This window comes from Marmota marmota, unplaced genomic scaffold (assembly GCF_001458135.2).
Source record: "Marmota marmota marmota unplaced genomic scaffold, marMar, whole genome shotgun sequence".
Taxonomy (NCBI): domain Eukaryota; kingdom Metazoa; phylum Chordata; class Mammalia; order Rodentia; family Sciuridae; genus Marmota; species Marmota marmota.
The window spans coordinates 993674-1018380 of NW_026000171.1; the positions used below are offsets into that span (position 1 = coordinate 993674).

The 24707-nt window shown below is 35.7% G+C and overlaps 2 pseudogenes; one reads left to right on the plus strand and one right to left on the minus strand.

Annotated features, from left to right (window-relative positions):
* LOC107154873 overlaps nt 1-12137 on the plus strand; it is a 146942-nt pseudogene extending 134805 nt beyond the window's left edge.
* Nucleotides 12138-16396: 4259 nt separating this feature from the next.
* LOC107154874 lies at nt 16397-17360 on the minus strand (annotated as a pseudogene).
* Between the last annotated feature and the right edge of the window lie 7347 nt (nt 17361-24707).

The following is a 24707-nucleotide window of genomic DNA, read 5'->3' on the forward strand; positions in this document are numbered from 1 at the left end:
TCACACACTTGCCAGAATTTGGAAAATTAAAATATTTGCTTGTTACAGTTGATACTTCTTCCGGATTTTTGATGGGCTCCCTTCATGCCGGAGAAAAAACTAAAGATATTATAGCTCATTGCTTACAACATTTTGCCACTGTGATTGTTCCAAAACAGTTAAAAACAGATAATGGTCCTGGTTATACTTCTACCTCTTTTAAACAATTTTGCTTATCATTTGGAATTACTCACATAACAGGAATCCCATACAATCCACAGGGACAAGGCATAGTTGAACAAGCTCATCAAACTATTAAAATTTACTTATTAAAACAAAAAGAGGGAATTGGAAAGGGGTATATATCCCTCAAAGATAAACTTAAAATAACCCTTTTTACTCTATACTTTTTAAATTTGGATTCATCAGGACTTAGTTTTGCAGAAAGGCATATGTGTCCAAAAAATGTACATAAGCCTAAGGTACTTTGGAAGTATATTCTAACAGGACAATGGAAAGGTCCTGACCCAGTGATTGTCTGCAGTCGGGGTTCTGTTTGTGTGTTTCCACAGGGAGAACAGCAGCTGATTTGGATTCCAGAGAGACTAACCAAAACGATTTCTACAGACCAAAAAGAAGATGATTTCACTCAAATCCATAACAGCTGATATCCAGAGCTCCAGCTTGGCTATTCTTACATCTGCGACAGTGATTAACCAGTATGCTTTTTTTAATCTCTATTTTATTATTGCCTTTTCCCACACCATAAAGTTCTATTTTATTTTTTGAGCTCATACAGACCTAGGTTAATGTTTTTCTGATCAGATTTATTTTTTGAATGTGGAGTTTTTAAACATTGCAATGGAGATTTCACCTGTGTAAAGCTACAAGGCCTTAACTATTGTGTTATGTGTTGTACGTTTGTGTGCACATTTGTGTTTTGTGTTGTATGTCTGTGTGTGCGTATGTCCATGTATCATATATGAGGAGCGCTCATGAAAAAATGGATCCGAATTATTTTTTATTCACATGATTTTAATGGTTTAATTTAAATTGGGTAAACAGCTGTTGAGGATTGTTTTAATATGTGTACAAATAAGGAGGTTAACAGATCTGTTTGTTTACTTTCACCTTTCCTTTTCATTATATTTAATAATTCTGTTCAGGATAATGTAAATTGTTCAGAAAATTGTTTTCTTAGTACCTGTTGGAATGTTACATATTTTTTTTTAGCCATCATTGCCAGAATTCCTATCTTCATCCCAGTGCTGGTGAAGACAAGGATGAAACCAAACTACAGCTTCTTCAATAGCTATCACAGTAAACTGTATAAACTGATGCATCAATGAGTAGTAACTCAACAAGTAATGCTCAATCAAGGAGTCGATTTACTTTGGGAGGAAATGGACATATTGATAGATTCCTCCGTTTTGAACTGCTTGCAGAACTTGCCTGGACTATGTATCACTTGTATACATTGTGCACTATCTGTTGGTACAGCGAATTGTGGTAATGCTGGAGTATCTTTGCTGATGGTGTCACCGGTGGTACAATTTTTCAAAGGAGCCATCAATTGGCTTAGTGTCATAGCATTTTTGTATCCTCCTCCCTTCTGCTAGTGATGGTCTAAAATTTGGGGGCCAACAGATGTGAGGCAAAGAACCTCACCCCCCACTGGCACCAAGGCCAAATTTGGGGGCCAACAGAGGTGATGCAAAGAACCTCACCCCCCCACACACTGGTGCAAAGGCCTATCCACAAGTATAGCTGTATGCTAGACCATAGTCAGTGACGGGTATGATCCAATTGCAGTGGTACCAACCTAAGACAGGAGGCTGATGCCTAGAGGTCAGCTCATCTGATGACGGGTAAAGACCATATGTTGTATTGGACAACCTAACAGGCACGGTCCCTAAGCCACATTGCTTGTTGTTTAATTAAACAGAAGTGGGGAGATGCTGAGAGCCATTGCCAAGTAGGAATGACGCATGGCATGTTTGGTTGAAAGGTGACTCCAGCAAGCCATTGAGATGATAATGATTATGTTAAGATCTGCATTCAATTGAATATTAGACCCCTGCTATCCACCTCACCCTGCTACTTTGGAGCTCATGCGGGACTCCCAGAGAGTTCCCATTGGTTGGGGAAGTGTGGTAGGAGGGATTTCTGGAGGAGGGAGTTCCTGTCGGTGTAGTGTGTCCCTGGAGGAGCCATGTGGCGTGGCGTTCGGCATTTTTCCCAGGAGCGTGTGTGGAGTGTGCTGGTGGAGTTCAGAAATAAAGTTTGTTCCTGCTTCAGTGGCTCATGATTTGTGCCCAGCCAGACTGCGGCACTTCTCCTTACCTGGGATCCTCTGCATGATCCTGGGAACCCTTCTCTTTCTTGTTCTCATCATCCTGGGAACTCAGCTGCCCAGATGGAGAGCACAGCACCAAGGTGGAACTTGGGAATTCTGTGACGTGAAAGTATGCATGATAATATTGGGCCAATGTTTTTTAAAGTACACATTTTAGTCTTGTTCTCATTATATGAAAAACTGCCTTCTCTACCATGGACTTGGAGACTTAAAAGGCATGAATTTGTCCTGGGTTAAAAAATGGAGCCCTCAAATAGGATGATTTCCCATGTGGGCAGTGCTAGTGGAGACTGGGTTTAAGATCCAGGGGTGGACAGAAATCTAGATCTATCCCATGGTCTGTTGGTAATGGAAAGACTTCCAGGAGCAATGTCTGAACTCATTCTGCTTTCTATACCCTTATCCACATTTGAAAATGCTATTGATGAGGTCCTTTACCAGGAGTTAGATTACCCCATAAATCCAGAGAAGGAGAGCCTGCTGAACAGCCCAGCCTCCTTTGTTTGCATGAGTTTGCTACCAGTGTGGGAATCTTCAATAAGCAAAGATCACATGACTAACCCAACCTCACATGGCATATCTGGTAGCTTTCTATTACTGAAGTAAAATGCCTGAGATAATCAAATTATAAAGAATAAAGTTTGATTTGGCTTCCATTTTTAAATGTTTTACTGCTTTTGGCCTGTGCAAGGCAGCCTATCATGCTGGGAGCATATGGAGTAGCAAAGATGCTCACCTCACAGTGACCAGAAAATTAAGAGAAAAAAGAAGAGATTAGCATCCTACAATTCTTTTCAAGAGGATACACCCAACAACTTCATTCATCCCACTAGTTCTCACACCTTAAAGTTTCTACCTTTTCAAATACCACCAACCTGAGGACAAAACATTTAGAACAAGAACTTTTAGGAATATTCCTGGACCACTATAAAAATTATCAGCATCCTTCTAAGAGAGGAGCCCTAAGCCCTCTCTCTACAAGTATGAAGCTTCAAAATATTTTCTGAACCATGACATTGGACCTCCTCCTGTGTTTGTCTATGATGTTTTCTCCGTACTAGGAACCATATCCAATGATGGCTCAGCAACTAAGCTACCCTATTACACAGGGGACAATGAGGAGAATGGAGACCCTGAATCTGCCCCAGGTAGTAGAGACAAGTCTTCCCCTGGATGCCACGTGGGAGTGAGGAGGAGGTTATCATCTGAGAAGAACTTTCTATGATTAGGATGGGAAGGATCTCTTCCTTCAGGTTCACAAATACTTTTTCTCTCCACCCACTCTGTCTACAGAAAGCGAAAGGTGAGATTCTAAGCTGTTGGTTTCCACAGATACTTCCATAAGGTCACAGACATACCTCAAATATATCATTATAAAATCCAAGGCCATAACTTTAAAAAGAACATTTGAATTTGATCATCTCACAAATTCTATGGTGAAAGAGAACATATGGATTTGACCTGAAATACAGGGATGTATGGACTATTTTGTGGTTTATGGAATACTAAGACAAAAAAAATGACCTTCATAATCACTAGAACACAAGGAGTGTGTGTGATGCCTGTACTTATCAATCATTGGAAGAGCTTCTCTAAAAATGACCTAAGAAAGGAGCACATCATGGACCTTCCCCAAGTGGTAAAAATGGAGAGTTCCTAGGATGAGGCATGTGCAGGAGTGCTCTTTAAAATTAAATCTCAAGGACAGCAAAGCACTAGAGGAGGTTGAAATCCATGCCTCCTGGGATTCAAATTGGTAGAATAGCCTATCTGTGAGAGAGAGAAAGCCAGGCTTCTCTTCTGTGTCTCCATTGCCTTAGAGGCCATATGAACAGCCTGGGTTCTCCTTGGGCCTGATGAAATCACTGATATGTACAGATTTTCCAACCCTTTATCATATGCCTGAAAAGAGTGCATCAAACTTACAACATAAGTTTTATTGATGTTTTTTGGCATGACATGTTAGTAAAATATTATTGAATTTCATACATTGGAATATTTAGATGATTTACCTGATCTAAGAATATAGACATCAAATGTATGCCTTTGGGACAGCCTTGGAATATGGTACCTATATTTCTCCGCTATGAGAATCTCATAGAATCTCTTCATTAGAACAGACTGAAGATATCACCAAGACTAACAAATATTTTGCTCTTCCTCCTTATTTCCTGTTTTCAGAACCTAGATGACAGCATGCAGTTGCCACAAGCAGTGGTTATGATGATGCTGAACAGTTACCTGTTCCTGAAAATCATCCTTCTTCCTTTGGAATGAAGGAGAAGAATTTTTTCCTAGAAGAGGGAGTTGATGCCAGGTGTTCTCAGACAGGTAATTGGATAACTATGTCTCCAGTGGTCTTGCATTATTATCATGGTAAAGATGGATTTGGACATATCAATGATCAGTTTTCCTTTACTACAAGATTCTAAGTAGCCTTGTAAACCAAGATGATGCATTTGCTTTCCTTTTTCTGTTCACTGAAGCTATTTTATTTCTTCTGAAACGAGGTAAATTTTGTGTCCTCTGTCTGCACACCCTGCTCTTGGGATTGATACATATCTGTGTGAACTGCAAAGACTTTGTGGCTTTGTTCCAGTCTTCACAAAGCAAACCGAGACCTCTCTTTGAACATCAAGTATTCTTGACTTTAAACATGTGAGAAGTAATTTGGAGAGCATTTTAGTGTTTTAATTAGTGCAATATAATTATTCATAATAGTGGAATTAATTTTGATATATTTATATATACATATAGCATAATTTGCTCCATTTAAATATCTAATGCTTCCCCTTTACTTTCTCCTTCCCCCTGATTACCTTCTCTTTATCAACAGGTCTGCCTTCTATGTATTTATTGTTTTTGTAGTGAGAACATTACATTCATACATAAATGTAAAATTCATCATGATATATTCAAGCACACAGAGAGCATAATATGGAGAATTTCATTTCAGAGATCCTCTCCATTTCTCCCTGTCATGCCTCGCCTCGACTCACTTCTAATCCACTGTTATTGCTTCTATTTTCATAATATCTCTCTTTTTATTTCTTACTTCTATGTAGCTTCTGCATAAGAGAGAAAACTTTCAACTCTTATCATCCTGAGTCTGGATTATTTCACTTAGCATGATTTTCTCCAGTTCCACCTATTTACCAGCAAATGATATAATTTAATTTTTCTTTATGACTGAATAAAAGTCTATTATGTGTGTTTGTGGGTATTGTGTGTGTGTGTGTGTGTGTGTGTAATTTTTTAATCATTCATTCATTAAGAGACACCTAAGTTGGTTCCATAACTAGGTCACTATAAACTCAGTTATTATAAACACTGATGTACCTGTATCACGGTTTTATGCTGACTTCAGCTCTTTTGATACATATCAACAAGTGGATTAGCAGGGTCATATAGTAGCTGCATTCTTACTCTTTTAAACAGTCTTCATACTGCTTTCCAAAGTTGTCATACTAATTTGCCCTCTCACTATGAATGAGTGTATTTCTTTATCCTCATATCCTCACCAACATTTATTTATTGAATTTTTAAATTTTTTTAACAGTGCATTATATTTCTCCATAATAGTAGAGTTCATTTTGAACTATTTATAGACTCACAAAATAAAGTTTTCTCCATTTTAATTCCACGTATTCCACTTTTTTCCTCTCCCTTCTTCCGCTCCCCTTCCACTGCTTTCTGTTAATTTATAATTTAAATTATAAAGTTTATATTATATTATATTATAATATACAAAGTTTATATTATATTATAATTTAAATTATATTATATTATGTTAAATTATAATATACGTAAAATTATATTATAATTTAAATTAATAAGTTTTTTAATAAATTAGTGATATATATCTACAATTATATATGGATACACAGACACATACTTCATCATGGTATATTTATGTTTAACGTAATTTCATTGATTTCATTCCACAGTTCCTCCTTTTTCTCATCCTTTCTCCCTTCGCATAAAGCCCCTTACTCTATTCCACTGATATCTCTTTTTCTTTCATGAGTCACTTTTAATTCAGAATTCTACCCCTTTTTTCCCCTTCATGTCTTATTTTGCTCCAACTTCTGCATATAAGAGTGGAAATTCAATTTTGTTTTCTGAGTTTGGTATATTTCACTTAGTATGATGTTCTCCAGTTCCGGCTATTTATATGCAGATACCATAATTAAATTCTCCTTAATGGATGAGTAAAATTTTGCCACATTCTCTATATTCATTCATCAGCTGACAGGCACCCAGGATGTTTCCATAACTTGGCTATTGTAAATTGTGCTTCCATCAACACTGATATGCCAATATCACTCCAGTATGCTTAGTTTAGTTCTTTGGATAAAACCAAGGAGTGACATAGTCATGAAGTTGTTTTATTCCTAGTCTTTTGAGAAATCTTTATACTATTTTCCAAAGTGGCTGTATTAATTTGCAGTGCCACCAAAAATGAATGAGTACTTTTCCCCACATTCACTCCAGTATTTATTATTATATATAATCTTGATGATTGCCAATCTAACAGGGGCCAGATGACATAAAAACTTATATCATCTGCATTCACTTGATTGGTATAGATGTTAAGCAACTTTTCATATATCTCTTGGCCTTTTGTATTACTTCTTTTGAAAAATACCTGGTTATATTTACTGTCCATTTATTAATTAGATTAAGTGTTTCTTAGGTGTTAACTTTTTGAGATGTTTATATATTCTGGATATTAATCCTCTGTCAAAAGAATAGCTGGCAAACATTTTCTTCCATTTTATAGGCTCTCTATTCATTCTCTTGTTTCCTTTGCTGGGCAGAAATATTTTAAGTGATACCATCCCACTTGTTGATTCTTAGTTTTATTTCTTGAGCTTTCAGGGTCTTGATAAGGTGCCTGTGCCAATATGTTGGGATAGTAAGCCTATATCCTTCTGTCAATCACAAAGTTTCTGGTCTAATTCCTGGGTCTTTGATTCATTTTAATTGACCTTTGTGCAGGTTGAGAGATAGGGAACTAGATTCATTCTTCTTTTACATGCAAATATCCAGTTTTCCAAGCACAAATTCTTTTTAAAAGACTCTTTTCTCCAATATAAGTTTTTTGTTCCTTTGACAAGTATCAGATGAAAATATCTATTTGAGCTTATTCTGTGTTTTTATTTCACTGCATTTGTCTTCATGTCTGTTTTGATGCCAGTACCATGCTGTTTTTGTTAGTACAGCTCTATCCTTAGCTAAAATAACCAAAAGAGAGAGAAGACCCAAATCAATAAAATTAGAGATGAAAAACAGGGATATAATCATAAACCTTTCAGAAGTCCAGAGGCTCATTAGGAACTATTTTGAAAATTTATATTAAAACTATTAAATCTAGAAGATATTAACCAATTTCTAGGTAGAAATCAAACCAGCAAAATCTAGAAAACTTAAACGGACCAATATCAAGCAATGATACTGAAGCAGCAAATAGAAGTTCTCCAACAAAAGAAGTCCTATCAAATAATTCAGAGAGAAATTTTACCTATCTTCCTCAAATTATTCCATGAAATAGAAAAGGAGGAAACACTTCCTTATTTATTCTATAAAGCCAGTATTACTCTTACACCAAAACAAGACAAAGACACATCAAGGAAGGAAAATTACTGACCAATGTCCCTGAATGAAGCAGACTCAAAAATTTTCAATAAAATATTACTAAAGCACATTCAAAGACACTTTAACAAGATAGTATGGAATGAAAAAGTGGGTTTCGTGTGAGTGGGATGCAAGGATAGCTCAATATATGCAAATCAATAAATTTAACTCACCAAAAAAATACATCTAGGGATAAGAATCACATGATCAGTTCAATAGATAAAGAAAAACACATTTGATAAATTTTAGTTCCCATTCATGTTAAAACTTCTTAAGAAATTGGGGATAGAAAGAACTTATCTCAACATTTAAAGGCTATGTATAGCAAATGCAAAGCCAACTTCCTATTGAATGAAGAAAAACTAAAAATATTTTCTCTGAAATCAGAAACAAGAAAAGGATGTTCACTCTCACCACCCCTAGTCAATATAGTTATTGAAACTAAAGTCAGAGCAATCAGACGAGAAGAAATTAAAGAGATACAAATATGAAGAGGCCAAATTATCTGTTTCCTGAAGAAAGGATCCTATATGTAGTATACTTAAACATCTCCATCAGAAGAATTCTAAAACTTATATACAAATTGAGGAAAGTAGAATACAAAATCAGCATTCAAAAATCAATACCTTTTCGGTTGGGGTTGTGCCACAGTGGTAGAGCACTCGTGCAGCCCATTCAAGGCCCAGGTTTCCATCTCAGCATCACATAAAAATAAACAAATAAAATAAATGTAGTGTGTCCAATTACAACTAAAAGAATTTAATATTTTTTTAAATTAATACCTTTTCAAAAATCCCATAATGAATCGGCTGAAACTAAAATCAGGAAAATTATTCAATTCACAATAACCTAAACAAGGAAATGATTATTATTTATCTTGAATCTTGTCATTCTAACTGGGATGAGATGAAACCTCACTTTTATTTCATTTCCTTTATTGTTAAGAATGTTGAACAGATTTTTTATATATTTCTTTGCCATTTTCATGTCATCTTCTGAGAAGTATCTGTTTAGATCACTTGCCCATTGACTGACTGGGTTATTTGAGTTATTTTGATTTTACATATTCTGGATATGAATCTTCTGTCATAAGAATAAGTGGCAAGAGTTTCTCCCATTCTTCAGGTTCTCTTTTCAACATCCTGTTTCCTTTGCTGTTTGAAGTTTTTAAATTTGAAGCTGCCCCAATGAGTCTTGGTTTCATTTCTTGAGCTTTGGGAGTTTTATTAAACACTGTTTGTGCCTGTGTATTGGAGAGTTGGCCCTATGTTTTCTTCTAGCAATTGTAAATATTCTTGTCTAATTACTAGGCCTTGGATCCATTTTGGTTGATGTTTTTGCAGGGTGAGATAGAGGGAGTTCCTTTCATTCTTCTACATATGGATATCTTGTTTTCCTAGTGTTTTCCCATTTGTTAAAAAGTCCATTTAGTCAGTTTTTTCCACTTATATCAATGTTTTATTTTTATTTTTTTTACAATGATCTTGACATTTCATACATTTGAATCAAATGGGGTATAATTTCTCATTTTTATGATTGTACGGGTTGCAGAATCACAATGGTCATACAGTCACGTATATACATACAGCAATAATAATGTCTATTTTTTTCTGCTGCCCTTCCTTTAGTCAGCTCTTTCACTTCTTTGACTAAAAGACCCAACCAGCACAATTGTAGAGGAGAAAAGATTTATGCAGGGGCTCAAGATCTCAAAGGTATCTATTTATAAACAGCAGACTCCATTCATTGAAGCTCAAGGTGTGGCTGAACCTCATGGTGGAAGAGTGTGGCAGAAGGAAGCAGCCTGCATGGTGATCAGGAAGAAGAGACAGACTCCACTCTCCACAAGACAATATATACCCAAGGCCTTGCCTTCAGGGACCCACCCCCTCAACCCACAACCCACCACCCTTCAGTTACCAGGCAGTTAATCCCCATCAGGGGAAAAATGCAAAAATTGAATAAAGGCTCTTACAATCCAATTGTTTCTCCTCTTGCATTTTCTCACACATGAGCTTTTGGAAGACACATCACATCCAAACCATAACATCCATTTTTTTCTCCAATGTGTGTTTTTACTGATTTTGTCAAGCATCAGATGACTATATCTGTGTGGGTTTATCTCTGTGACTTTTAGTCCAGTGACTTTCATGTTGGTTTTCATAAAAATGCCATTTTATTTTTGTTAGTAGAGCTCTGCAGCATGATTTGAGCATGGGAATTGTGATGCCCCAGCCTTGTTCTTCTTTCTTGGTATTCCTTTGGTTACTCTGGATCTTTTATTCTTCCATATGAATTTTAGGACTGAGTTTTCCATTTCTGTGAAGAAAGTCATTGATATTTTGATTGGGACTGATTGAAACTATAGATTGCTTTTGGTTGTATATCATTTTATCAATATTAAATCTGCTTATTGAAGAACAACAGATGCCTTTCCACCTTCTATAGTCTTCTTTAAAATTATTTCTTCAGTGTTCTATAGTTTTATTTTAGAGGTCTTTCAACTTCTTAGCTAGGTTTATTTTCATGTTTTTTTGTTATTGTTTTTGTTATTGTTCATTTGTTTGTTTCAGGTTATTTTCTTTTTTTTAAAGCTTTTATATTTTATTTATCTAAAACCATATATGACAAACGTAGTTTTCAAATTTTTTACAAACATTAAGCATTTTTTATATTAAATGTTTTAAAATATGTATGTTTCAGGTTATTTTCAATGGAATATTTTCCTTCATTTATTTGGTTGGTTTTACTATTGGCATATAGAAAAACTTTTAATTTTTGTATGTTGATCCTGTATCCTTCTGCTTTGCCATATTTATTAGTCCACACTAAAACTCTTCTGAAAGAGATTCTATGTATAGAATCATACATCTGCAAATAGAGATAATTTGAATTTTTTCTCATTATATCCATTCAATTTCCTCCTCCTGTCTAATTGATATACTTAATATTACAAGAATTATATTAAATAGGTATAGTAAGGTTATGAATCCTTACCCTACTCTAGATTTGAGAGGAAATGCTTTTATTTTCTCACCATTCATTTTGATGTGATATTGGGTTTGTCATGTATAGCCTTGATAAGAGTGAGATAATTTTCTTCTATCCCTAGTGTCTTCAGTGATTTTTAACATGAATGGATGCTAAATTTTGTTGATGAATTGTTTTCTGCATCTATTGAGTTGTTTATATAACTTATGTTCTGAATTCTATTATGTGATGGATTGCATTTATTGATTCACATGTGCTGACCAACCTTGCATTGCTAAAAATTTATTTATAATGAAGCACATAACCAATTATTTTCATTAACATTTCCCACTTTAATCCATAATGTACAATAGCCTTAAATAGAAATATTGAAATTTCCCATGCTAGAAGGAATAATTCTCTTATTGTTTGAAATAATATATAGTGTCATATTTTAGAAGTGGGCTTTCCACTTGTGCATGGTCATGTGGTCCGTGGGAAAAGGAAACTATTGAATTTAGTTAAGCTGCCCTTCTTTGGCATCTGGACCCAAGCTGTTGTCATGAATACTGTGAAAGAAAGAAAATAAGCTGCCCTTCTTTGGCATCTGGACCCAAGCTGTTGTCATGAATACTGTGAAAGAAATTGAGGTATGGAGGAATTGTGAGAGGTCATCTTCTGCCTGGTGTGCTTAAGGAATCAGACCACCCTGGTGTGCAAGAGAGCACTTGCATCTCTTTGCCACTCCTCACCATTTTTAACTCATTCTCCTTCTAATTGTTCAAATCAAGACATATGCCTAGGACATAGTCAATGTGATATAACTCTATTAACCCTTCCAGAAAAGTACTGGTTCCCCATAGATGTTTTCTAGCCACTCTACTAGTCTTTTCATTTTGCAAGAGGACTCTGGACTGTCATATTTGTCACCACTAAAATCAGGATTCTCTTACTGTTCCAGGCATCTCTCCTCAGTCTCTCAAAGAAGCTGACAATTCTAACATGGAAGAGACAAAATCCTTATTTGTCCTGAGAAAAGAAGACCCTGGATATGATGATGTTGAGCCTAACACCTTGTAGTGGTGTTTTGTTGTGTTTTGTATTTTGTGTAACCAAGTCTGCAGATAACTCCTTATGATATTGTTTCCTGATAAAAGAGAGTTCTGTCTTCTTCATTACTAGAAAGTTTCTCATTTACAATAAATACTCGGAGCCTCATATACCAGTGTCATTCTCTTAATTTGAATGCATTCACCACCAGCAACCTCTGAAAATTCAGTGTTCAAACTGAATGGATCTCACATAGGATCTCCCCACACTACACACTTGATCTTTTAGATGAACAGAAGTTTATTCTCCTCTTGAACAATATAAAACTGGAATGCAGTCCTGAACTAAGAACTCGGTCTTACGAAAATTAACTTAATAAACACCTATCTTAATATTCAAAAACATCCCATTCATGCTGACTAAAACCTACATTTAGTGATTGGGGAGTATCAGGTGGATGGGAAATTGCTATGTTTCTTTTAATTCTTCATGATTTTTATAAAATATCAATAACTTGATTCTACTACTGACTGTTAGACTTTTACTACAATGGTTTTTTCTCCTTTCTTGTTATTCCACAACTCTCTAAGTCTCATGTTTCTCCATAAAATTGCACTATTATCATTAAATACCATTGTTTTATATCACTTTTCCTTACTCTCTACTCTACTCCTTTCTCTGGTTGTCTTTGTTTAAGCACCCAATAATTCTAACCACCAGAATCGCAAAATATTTCTAAGTCGCTGTATTTACTGTGAATTATTTCCATCACAGACCATCCTCACATATTTATTTGAGTTGGAAAGAACTGAGTAAGCAAGCTAAACTCTGAAATTCTCTATGCTAGAGACTCATTGTCATCTATAGCAAATTTTCCAAAATTCGCTTATTTGCTTGCAAATAAATGAATGTTTCCACATCTCCATTCTAACTGAATAAGTTTAAACCAAGATTATATTTACTCATTTTTGTGATGTCTTTCTTTTCCTTAATGATTTTTTTTGTTTTTATTTTTTAAAATATTTTTGTAATTTTAGATGGACAGCATTGCTTTATTTTATTGATTTATTTTTATGTGGTAAGAAGAATCAAACCCAGTGCCTCACACATGGTAGGCAAGTGCTCTGCCACTGAGCTACTGCCCCCGCCCCTTCTGTTTTTATTAATACATTGTAGTTATACATAATACTGTGATTTATCTTGACATATTCACATTTGCACTTAATATAATTTGCTCTATTACCATCCACAGTACCTCCAGTCTCCTTCCTCTTCTCCCTTCTCCTGATCCCCTGTCTCTACTATTCTCCCTTATATTTTGTTTTTATTTCTTTCCTTCTTTCTTTGATTCTTTGTATAATATTAAATTCACTCTAGTATATTCATATATGTACTTAGCATAATTTGGTCAATTTGATCCTGCACTTCCTCACATTTCATGTGCCTCCAGTGTTCCCCTCAATTCTCTTCCACTTCTCCACTAAACTCTCTTCTATTGTCATGGAGCTCCCATTGTGAATTTTATTTCTCTCTACTTTTACAATATGAGAGAAAGCATTTGACCTTTGACTGCCTGAATCTCGTTTTATTTACTTCTATAACTTGAATATTTTATTTAAAAATAAAATATATTTTCCTAACATAATGTAAAGTTACATTAAAAGTGGAATGTGATGAACATTATTATCCAAAGTACATTTATGAAGACATGAATTGGTGTGAATATATTTTGTATACAATCAGATATGAAAAATTGTGAGAGTAATATAATGTGTAATAAAAATTGTAATGCATTCCGCTATCATATATAAATAAAAAATAAAATAAAATAATTCTGAAATTTATGAACCATATGTACAGCTATTTTTTTCAAAAACTTTCCATGCAATTCTGTAATTCAGAATTGGGAATCATTTAGTTACATTAGAAAGTCCAAAGGCCTTACTTTAGACAATGAAGTCTCCACATTTGCAGGGCTACCTTCATTGTTGGACCTCGTTAGATATACACTTACAGCCATTTTAGGAAAGAGCAATAGCAACTGTCAGCAATAATAAACTATGTCTAAACACATCAGACTGTTTTACAAATCTGTATTTTGTTTTATTTGGGGGTTGTTCTTTTCACATTTATTCAAATAAACACAATACTTGTATATAGACTGATCATATCCCCTTTCAAGCTAATGTACCTGGATTTTCACATGTGAAGTGCTGTGGTCAAATTATTACTATTCTATAATTTGAAACAAGTATTTTGGACACAAAGCAAACACCTGGTTTTATTTTTGGTCAAAAAAAAAAGAAAGAAAGAAAAAGAAAGCCAGCTGAGAAAAAGTTCTGTGATGTCACTTGCCCACTTGAGGTTGATGGAAGCAAGGACAAACATTTTTTTGTGGGGGTTGGGGGCAATAAACTAATGTATGTCTGGATAAAATGCAACTGCTTCCTATCCTTCTTTACTAGGGTGGGTACTTGAAAAATGAGACATTTCAGTGTGGTCGACCAAGTTTCTTGGTTGCCATTGGATATGATTTCCTAAGAAAATTTAAACAATATGGAACAACACTGAAGTTAGTATTTGCCATTAGAGTTAGTAAGACTCATAATTACTAAAGTATTTTCTGATGTTCTAGACCTATAATTCAGAAATGAAGGAGTTGGAGAAATTTATTTATTTTAAAGTAGTCTTGCTTTCCCAGAAATTTAATCTTGAAAACTGAATAATACCTTTGTTAGTTTGAAATTGGTCTGATTAATATCAATTTTACTGAAGAAGCTGGTGTCCTTTTTCTGTGGCTTGGATTATGATACTCCCACATATTAATTTAATTTCAATAAAGTTATGGGTTCAAGGACTCAGTGATAGTTTGATGTGCAAGAAACAAGTTTAGACAGTCATGTCACCCTTGTCTGAAGCCAGTTAGGATGAATGCAACCTGGGGTCCAGTTCAACTTAAAAATTATAATTCTCATAGCAAAAAAGCAGCCAAAGACAGTGGCCTGAGACAAATGGGCCTATGGAACTGCAAATTTGGGACTATGGGTCATGTGCCAGGACATTGTCTGTGTGGATGGTGTATTAGCACAACCATGCTGCAACAGCCCTGGCTGATTCTGGGTGTGTCACCTTTACAGAATGGCTATGGTGTCTAGAAAGATCAGGGCTGGCACAACTAGCTGGCATGACTATACTTTCTATGGAGTCCCTGGAGGGACACAGGCAAGTTCCTTTCCAATTTCCCACACTGCCCTCTTCTGATCCCCCTTCTCTTGTAAGATGTGATTTGGCTCAGCAGCAACTTAGGAGAGTGGGAATAGTGAATTGAGACTTGCTCCTGCCTCCTGTGACAGCCAAGGCTGGAAAGGCCATCTAGAAGCCCAACAAAGGACAAGCCCACTTTTTACAAGGAAAAACTCCCAGTCATAGCCTAGAGCAGTGGTGCATGCCTGAAATCCCATTAGTTCAAATATCTCCAGCAGAATGAATGTGAGTGCAAAACCAGCCTCAGCAAAAGCAACTCACCCAAACCCTGTCTCTAAATAAAATATAGAAAATGGCTGGGATGTGGCTCAGTGGTTAAGAGACCTTGGTTTCAATCCCTGGTACCAAAAAAATAAAAATTTCCAGTCACTTTACAGCTTATCCACTGAAATAAAACTAAATGGCTTTGAAAAATAATATACTTTGAAACTCTGACACATTTATAAAAATAAAAACCAAGAAATTTCAAACAACGTTTTTAAAAGTCCTTTAAAAATGAATGTATAAAAAACAGTTTAAGAACCTTTGTGACTTTCCAGTGGGATACATACACAATAAATTTTACTCCTAAAATTATCTATTTGGTAAAATCTCTAGGAAAAGTTCTATCTAGAAAATAAATGTTTTGGAATTACTTTTTTTCTGGAATGCCAAAAAGAATTAAGGTAAACACACATACTTAAAATGTGAATACAACAATATTAGTTCAGTTGAATAAATAAAAGAAAGTGGCACCAATTTTATGGCATTTTTTCAAGACTGAGTTGTAGCTCAAGGATATTATAAAACAAATAATTTTCTCAAATAAGAATGCTCAGCACAAGCCAACAACATTCAAAATAAAGTGCTATGAGAAAAAGTAGCTCCACAAACTTCAGCTTATTCACAGATGAACAGAAATGTTATCTTGATATTTAGGCCTGACATACTGATTTCCAACCAAGAACTGTGTCTTGGGACTTAAGCCAGAATCCAGATAGTTGCAGCATGTCCTCTTCCTCCTCCTCCACAGAACATGGGCCCCAAGCAACCACTGTGCAGTTTACATTGACAGAGGGCCACTTGCTGGGTAAGAAATGTTTAGATCCTTATGAAGATTTGCAAAATTTTTGTAACATGTTCCCCAGAATTGCATGAATGTCAAATACCCACAGAGAGGCTTCTACTTTGTGGTACTTCCTTTAGAATATCTCTCCCACAAAAAGTTGGTGGGTCATCATTATTGAGTCTTTTCAAACCTCCAAACTTAGAGTGACTCCAGAAAGCAAATATTGTACTAACCAATGCCTCCTCTGGAACTCTAGTTCTGGAGATGCTGAGTGTCAACAATGTCCAATGGGTTTCTGCTGCTGGACGTTGTGGCCCAGCATGCCCTGGGCAGGCATGATGTCTCCTCTTGCTCCAGGAGAGTTTTGGTCCTCTTTAAATCTGAGTCATTGTAGCTGAATCACCTTTTCAGATGGGTCACTGGACATCCTGCCTCTTCCAAAGGGAGTCAAACTTTTGCTCATTGGAAAGAATCATCCTGTTTCTCAAACTCTGCCACCACTGCAGTAGGGTTAAATGGGTCTGATGCCTCACTCTTGTGCTTCATTAACTCTTCATCCAGCCACATTGTCATCATCTCAGACATGGTCTTTTCAATTTCAGCAGAAAGTTCAGGACCTTTCACCATGACCTTCATCACCACTGGTCTGTTTTCACACCAGTTGGACAATTTGGGGCTTGTGTTTCAAAAGTCATGACTCATAACCATGAAGTTGATGATGCTGGCAAATTAGATACTAGACTAATATGACAGTATGTGCTTTGGGATCACAGCAATAGAAAATAATGTGGGAGAGGAATCAGAAAGTGAGTAATTTCCTGAACACACAGCAGTTGTCTTCTAGTTTGTTTGGAATTGGGTCACTTGTCCTGCAAATATAATTGCTAGGTTAGCAGTCATTTTTGTTGCAAAAACTAAATAACATGCTATTAAAACACCTGTTTGGCTGAGCCCTGGGTGACAATAAATGGCTACTTTTCCTTCCTGTATTATCAGTGACCCAGGATGAGAAAACACTTTTAATGACTTGCTTCTGCTCACTCCAGCAGGCTGCATTCTCACATTTGCCTGCTGTACCACCACACTCCATGGAACACAAAAGTGTCCAGGGATGACATTCCCATATCTGCCCTCCCACTTTTGTGGACTTAGGGATTGGATGTTCTGGATTTCCTTTCATGTTTGCAGCAAACCCATTATTATTCACCAACATGGATATGGATATTCATTTGGAGGCAAGACTCCTGCAGCCTTGGGAATCTCTTTTGGAGCTTTGTTGTCACTGTCAGGATCCGAAGCCCTTTGAGCCAGTGATCTCACTCATCATCCAGGGCCCAGAGTCACAGGCTGACAGGCAGGCTGGCTACCATGGAGTTTCTACCTCTGAAGTTCTACAGGAGACCTCCCAGGACACTCCCTGATGCTCAGGGTGGGAAGAGAAGTCCAGCCCAGTACATAGACAATGTCCTCCTTGGAAGGCCACACACCTGCAATTCTGTGTTTATACATGTCTCTGGAATGGCCCTCTGTACTTTCCAGTCCTTTTTTATCTGGTGTGTCTAGGTCCAGTTTTTCAGTAGGTACAGTCAAGGGGCCAGTTGGTGTGCTGTCATCTCAAGCTGCAGCTGTGGGGGAAGACCCACTGTGAGCTCCTCACCTTGTTCTTGGTGGTGTTCAGTCCCTCCTTTGTGGCCTCTCCATGAACTGACAGAATTACTGGCCTCAGTTGTGGAAATTGGCTGGAATGTTTGTGTTACCATCTTTTCAACATATAACTGTTGTAATCTTGAAGATTCAGACTATATTAGAAGATTTAGAGGGCAAGGGTTGAACAGTAGAAGAGGATATATACTTGCCAGAGATTAGTCTTAATACTGGCTATAACCAAACGTTTAGCAAGTAAGCTTTAATACTTTTATTTGCCTTTACACATCTCAGAATTTGGATTTAAAAAAATAAATCATGATTAGCCTTAAATTAATTCAGGGACAACATGATTCTAGCAGAGTCTCTTTTGATAGTTCTTATCCGACACTCAGGCATCAGACCTCTTTCTCTATGGCCTCTCTACTTACTTTTGGTAGGGCTGACACAAGTGTGCATCTCATGTTATACTAAAAGAAGATAGTCTAATGAACCTTCTTTCCTTTGATATGTCCATGTTGACTGTGTTTTGGTTATACTTTTCCAACAGGTGTTTAAGAGCAAACTGATCAAAAATTGATCTTGTTTCTATCTACTATTAAGGTCACATGAGATTCCTCTAAGGTCCCTCTTGGGAACTTGTGAAAAGCCTTTTGTCTTCTTCTTGATTGGTTGTGCTGTCTGCAGGAAGGGTCAGGGTCTTGCTGACCAAACCTGACTTCTCATGGAAATATCAAGGACATTTCTCTCTTCAATAATCCTCCTCTTTGCCTAAGATATACTGGTTCACTTCCTGTTGTGCAGGATCCTCAAGATCGCCCAGATCAGGACATCAGGACATCACAGATTTGTACAACCTGTAGTGGGGTTCTGTCATTCTCTGGATCCTGGATGACTTTAGAATGCAAGGGCCTATTTATTGGTGGCTCTTTCCTCACTCATTTTAATTCCATGGCTTTAGTCTCCAAGATTTGGTTTAAAACATTGAGAAGGTCCTTCACCACTCTTGAAGTGGAAGTAATAGTTTCAGCTTTAATGTCTATAATTTTTACAGCTACCCCTTTCCATTAATTGGGGTCAGTATTAGTACTGAGGTCAGCATTATATTTTATCTTTCCTGTAGGTGAGCTTTTATTATCTCAAATTAACCCAGGTTGTTTTGTTAGCTGTGGCACTTCTGCAAAACACCAAAAGACAATGGTAATGATATTGTACAAGGCAAGTACAAAGCAAAATTATTACATGCAAAGCAAATTCAGTTTGTATAATAATTTTGAAAATCAGATGGAATACATGAACCACCAGTTAATTTGACTGGTTTGCTGATTGTTTTTATTATTATTTTAGGTTACCAGTGTCCGATTTTTAATCAGATTAGCATGGTTTGGAAAGCCAAGTCTTTGGACACATTTAATTATATTTTTTTCTTAAAGGTGATGGTCATAATGCTTTTAGGATAACATAAATATAAACCTGGAAAATTACTAATAATTTTAGTTTGGAGGACACCTATATTCTAGTGTGTTTTCTTAAGCTTTGGCATTTTAGTAGGCACCAATAAATATGCAATAGATGTTTTAATAAGTAGAAGGAATATATTCTAAAATAATGGTGAAGTATAGTTGAGTCAATATATAAACAGTAACAGAGTCTTTATTATCATTATTAAGCTTTATGTACTAGACACAATTTAATGTGCTATACTTTTATAAGACTGGCAAGACACTAGAATTGTTTCCTCCATTACCAGCACATACATATGAGTAATGTGCTATACTATGATGTAGTTATGTCACTAAGCAAGAGGAATGTTTCAGCTCCATTGTAATCTTATGGGACCACCATTATATATGCCAGTGTGGATCAAAACATCATGTGTTGCATGGCTGTGTAAGGACATAAGGATTTATTTTTATTTTAACTTTATCATTTCAGGTTTTATACTTCTCCATGTTATTATTCTTAAAATGTAACCTAATAGTTTCACACTGATATTAAGTGAATAAGTCATAATTTTGAGAATAATTTCCTTTTTTCAGAATCTTTGGAAGTACTTCTTCATTTAACAACTATCAACTGAAAGTATTGTACTGAAAAAAGTAGGCAAACTCTCCTGGGGCTTAAATGCTAGGAGTTCTGAGAGGGACTAATAATAAATAAATTTCAGATGTTAATAAATGCCATCTCAGACATGGCATTAGAGCAGATTATGCTAAGCGAAGCTAGACAATCCTTAAAAAACAAATGCCAAATGTCTTCTTTGATATAAAGAGAGCAACTAAGAACAGAACAGGGAGGAAGACCATGAAGAAAAGATTAACATTAAACAAAGATGAGTGGAGGGATAGAAAGGGAGAGAGAAGCAAAAGGATATGGAAATGGTAGGAGACCCTCAATGTTACACAAAATTACATATAAGAGGTTGTGAGGGGAAAGAGGGGGGAAACAAGAGAGAGAATTGAACAACAGCTGATGAGGTAGAGAGGGAAGATGGGAGGGGAGGGGAGGGGAGGGGGGATAGTAGGGGATAGGAAAGGTAGCAGAATACAACAGTCACTAATATGCCATTATGTAAAAATGTGAGTGTGTAACCGATGTGATTCTGCAATTTGTACTTGGAGTAAAATTGGGAGTTCATAACCCAATTGAGTTAAATGTATGAAAGATGATATATCATGAGCTTTGTAATGTTTTGAACAACCAATAAAAAAATAAATGCCATAAAAAACAGGAAAAGGAATTTAGAGGACAACAGGATTACTATTTTACATAGAATGGTTAACAGAAATAAGGGGGCAATGAGTACATTGGCTCATAATGGTTTTTACTTTTTCAAACAATTTTGTCAAGATAGTTCCCCAGTAATAAAAACTACCATCAAGGAATGTGAATTCTTAGAAAGTTCTATCCATGAAAGGGCAGAAGGAGTAGGACTACAAGGGAGCAGGTGAGTGTAATTCAACCCCAGGGGTAAACTTACACCTGAAGACTAGCCTTGCTATCCGAGCTGGGTCAACACCCAAGCCACAAAGATTGTTCAGAGCCTCATGCTTCAGGACTGGAAGGCATGGTCTTTCAGACTGGCTTCCCATAGCTTAGTCACTGTAGTATGCTCATTTTGTCTTTTTGAGTATAAACCAAGACTTAGGTAGCTGAGTCAAATGGTGGTTCCATTTCAACTTTTCTGAGAAATCTCCATACTACTTTTGAGAGTGGGTGTACCAATTTGCAGTCAAAACAACAATGTATGAATGCACCTTTTTCCTCACATCCTCACCAACATTTACTGCTCCTTATATTCTTGATAATTGCCTTTCAGACTGGAGTGAGATGAAACCTCAATGTAGTTTGAATTTGCATTCTTCCAACTGCTAGAAATGTTGAACATTTTTTCATATATTTGTTGACTGATAATATTTATTCTCCTGTGAAATACCTGTTCAGTTCATTTGCCCATTTATTTATTGGTTTTTTGTTTGTTTGTTTGTTTTTGGTTTTGGTTTTGGGATTTTTTAGGGTAAGCTACTTTCAGTTCTTTGTAGATCCTAGATGTTAATGTTCTATCTGAGGTACATGTGGCAATAATTTTCTCCCCTTTTGTAGGCTCTCTTTTCACATTATTGATTGTTTCCTTTTCTGTGAAGAATCTTTTTAGTGTGATTCCATCCCATTTATTGATTCTTGATTTCATTCTTGTGCTTTAGGAGTGTTGTTAAGGAATTCAGATCCATAGTACACATGGTGAAGAATTGGGCCTTTTTTTTCTTTTATTAGGCACAGGGCCTCTGGTCTAAAGCCAACATCCTTGATCCACTTAGAGTTGAGTTTTGTGCAGGGTAAAAGATAAGCATCTAATTTCATTTTGCTACACATGGATTTCCAGTTTTCTTGGCACCATGTGTTGAAGAAGCTATATATTCTTCAATGTGTTTTTGTTCCTTTGTCACTAGACAAATTTATGTGGGTTTGTCGCTGTTTCTTCTATTCTGTACTATTGGTCTTGTATCTGTTTTGGTGCCAGTACCATGCCATTTTTGTTACTATGGCTCTGTAGTATAATTTATGGTCTAAAAGTGATGCCTCCTGCTTCACTTTTCTTGCTCAGCATAGCTTTGCCTATTCTGAGCCTCTTATTTTTCCAAATGAATTTCATGATTGCTTTTCTAGTTATATGAAGAATGTCATTGGCATTTTAATAGGAATAGCACTAAATCTATACAATACTTTTGGTAGTATGGCCAATGTTAATTCTGCCTATCCAAGAGCATGGAAGATCTTTCCATCTTCTAAGGTCTTCTTCAATTTCATTGTTTAATGTTCTGTAGTTTACACTGTAGAGGTCTTTGACATATTTTGTTAGATTGATTACCACTTTTTTGAGGCTATTATGAATGGGGTAGTTTTCCTAATTTATTATTCAGTGAATTCATCACTGATGTATAGGAATGCATTTGATTTATGGGTGTTGATTGTATGTCCTGCTATTTTGCTGAATTCATTTACTAGTTCTAGAAGTTTTCTGGTAGACGTTTTTGGATCTTCTAATTATAGAATTTTATTTCTGGCAAATAGTGATTGAGTTCTTCTTATCCTATTTCTATCCCTTTAATTTCTTTCTCCTCTCTAATTGCTCTGGCTAGAGATTTAAAAACAGTGTTGGATAAAAGTGGTTAAAGAGAGCATCCTTGTCTTGTTCCAGTCCTTAGAGGGAATGATTTCAATTTTTCTCCATTGATAATGATGTTGGCAAGGTGCTAAGTAACCCAGTGAGACCCTGTCTCTAAATAAAATACAAAATGGGGCTGGGGATATGGCTCAGTGGTCAAGTGCCCCTGAGTTCAACCCTTAATACCCAAAAAAAAAAACAACAAGAAAAAGCAAAAGTCACTCAGCACTATTGTGTTGAGGTCTTTTTCATTCTTGAAATTGAGAATGGTTTGTTTAATGCACATAGATGCTTCAGTGGAGCATGAATATTTACAATTACAATTTATGGTTTTTTTGATGTACAATTTCATTAAGCAGTGTGAAATATTCTTCTTTGTCCCTTATGATATACTTAGGATTTAGATCCATTTTAACTTATCTGAGGGTAGAAACTCCTGCTTGTTTACATAATCCAGGTGAGGTCTTTTATTTCCATTCTTTCACCTTCAGTACATGGATGTCGTTGTCTATGAGGTGTGTCCATTGAACACAGCATATTATTGGATCTTGTTTTTAATAAATCTGCCAGTCTTTGTCCTTTGATTGATGAGTTTAGGCCATAAACATTCAATGATATTGAGATATGATATGTATTCCTGGTCATTTTTATCATTTCTCATGTTTAATTTAAATTAGTTTAGCCTTTGATTGACTATTCATTCAATGTAGATTCTCCCTTTGCTGTTTTTCATTTTCTTTAATTTCATCTTTATGGAATATTTTGTTGAGAATATTCTGTAATGTAGGATTTCTTGCTGTGAATTCTTTTTAACTTTTGTTTATCATGGAAGGCTTTTATTTCATCTATAAACCTAAAGCTTAATTTTGCTGGGTATAGAATTATTTGTTGGCTTCATTTTTTTCAGAGCTTGGTATATATTATTCCAGGGCCTCCTAACCTTGAGGGTCTGTGTTGAAAAATCAGCTGGGATCCAAATTATTTTCCACCTATGCTTAATCTGATATTTTTCTCTCCCAGCCTTTAAAGTTCTGTCCTTATACTTCATGTAAGTCATTTTTATTATAAAATGCCTTAATGTGGGTCTGATTTAACTTTGTACATTAAGGATCCTAAAAGTCTCTCCTATTTGATTTTCCATTTCATTCTTTAGGTTTGAGAAGTTTTCTGATATTATTTCATTGTAAACATTGTGCATTCATTTGGTTTGTATCTCTGTGCCTTCATCTATCTTGATAAATCTTAAACTTGGTCTTTTCATGTTATCCTATAATTATTGGAAGTTCTCTGCATGATTTCTTGCCATTTTATCTGCATGGTCAATTTGATTTTCAACATTATATATTTCATGTTCATTGCCTAAAACTGCTTCTTGCAAGTGATCTAGTCTGTTCATGATGCTTTCAATTGAATTTTTATTTTGATTTGTTGATTTCTTCATTTTGAGGATTTCTGCTCTTGATTTCTTTTTAGGATCTCTCTTTATTGATATGATCTTTCACCTCCTGAAATTTATCTCTGATTCTATTCCTTACATCATTCTTCATGTCACAGGTTGCTTTAATTATGAATATTCCAAACTCCATCTCTGACATTTCTTTTACATTGTTGTCAATGGATTTTATTATTGGAGCATCTTAGTTTGCATTATTACCTAGTTTTTCCATGTTGTTCATGTGTCTGCCCATCTAGCAGTGTGGACAAAAGCCAATACAGTGTCTTTCCTGTAGTCTTATACTATCCCTGGGGGTTTCCTGTACCTTGCCTTTAAAGGGAGAGACCAATATTAACAGCACCCAATGCAAACAGTATACAGCTTTAAACCAAATAATTCCTTTTAATATGTCTACAGTTTTGTTGCAATGAAGAAATTATGTGTTCAATTATTGTCTATGATATAAACAGTAAGTTAGCAAAAGGGTTTATAATTTCAAATAGTGGACAAAGAAAGAATAGAAGTGGTGTAGGATGTTATGTTTATGAGGTAGGAGGACAGAAGATAGAAGTAAAAGTGATTGGAAGAGTGAAAGAGGAATTAATGGAGGTTGGTTAGGAGAAAAGTAAATGCAGGGAAAGGGGTTAATATATATATA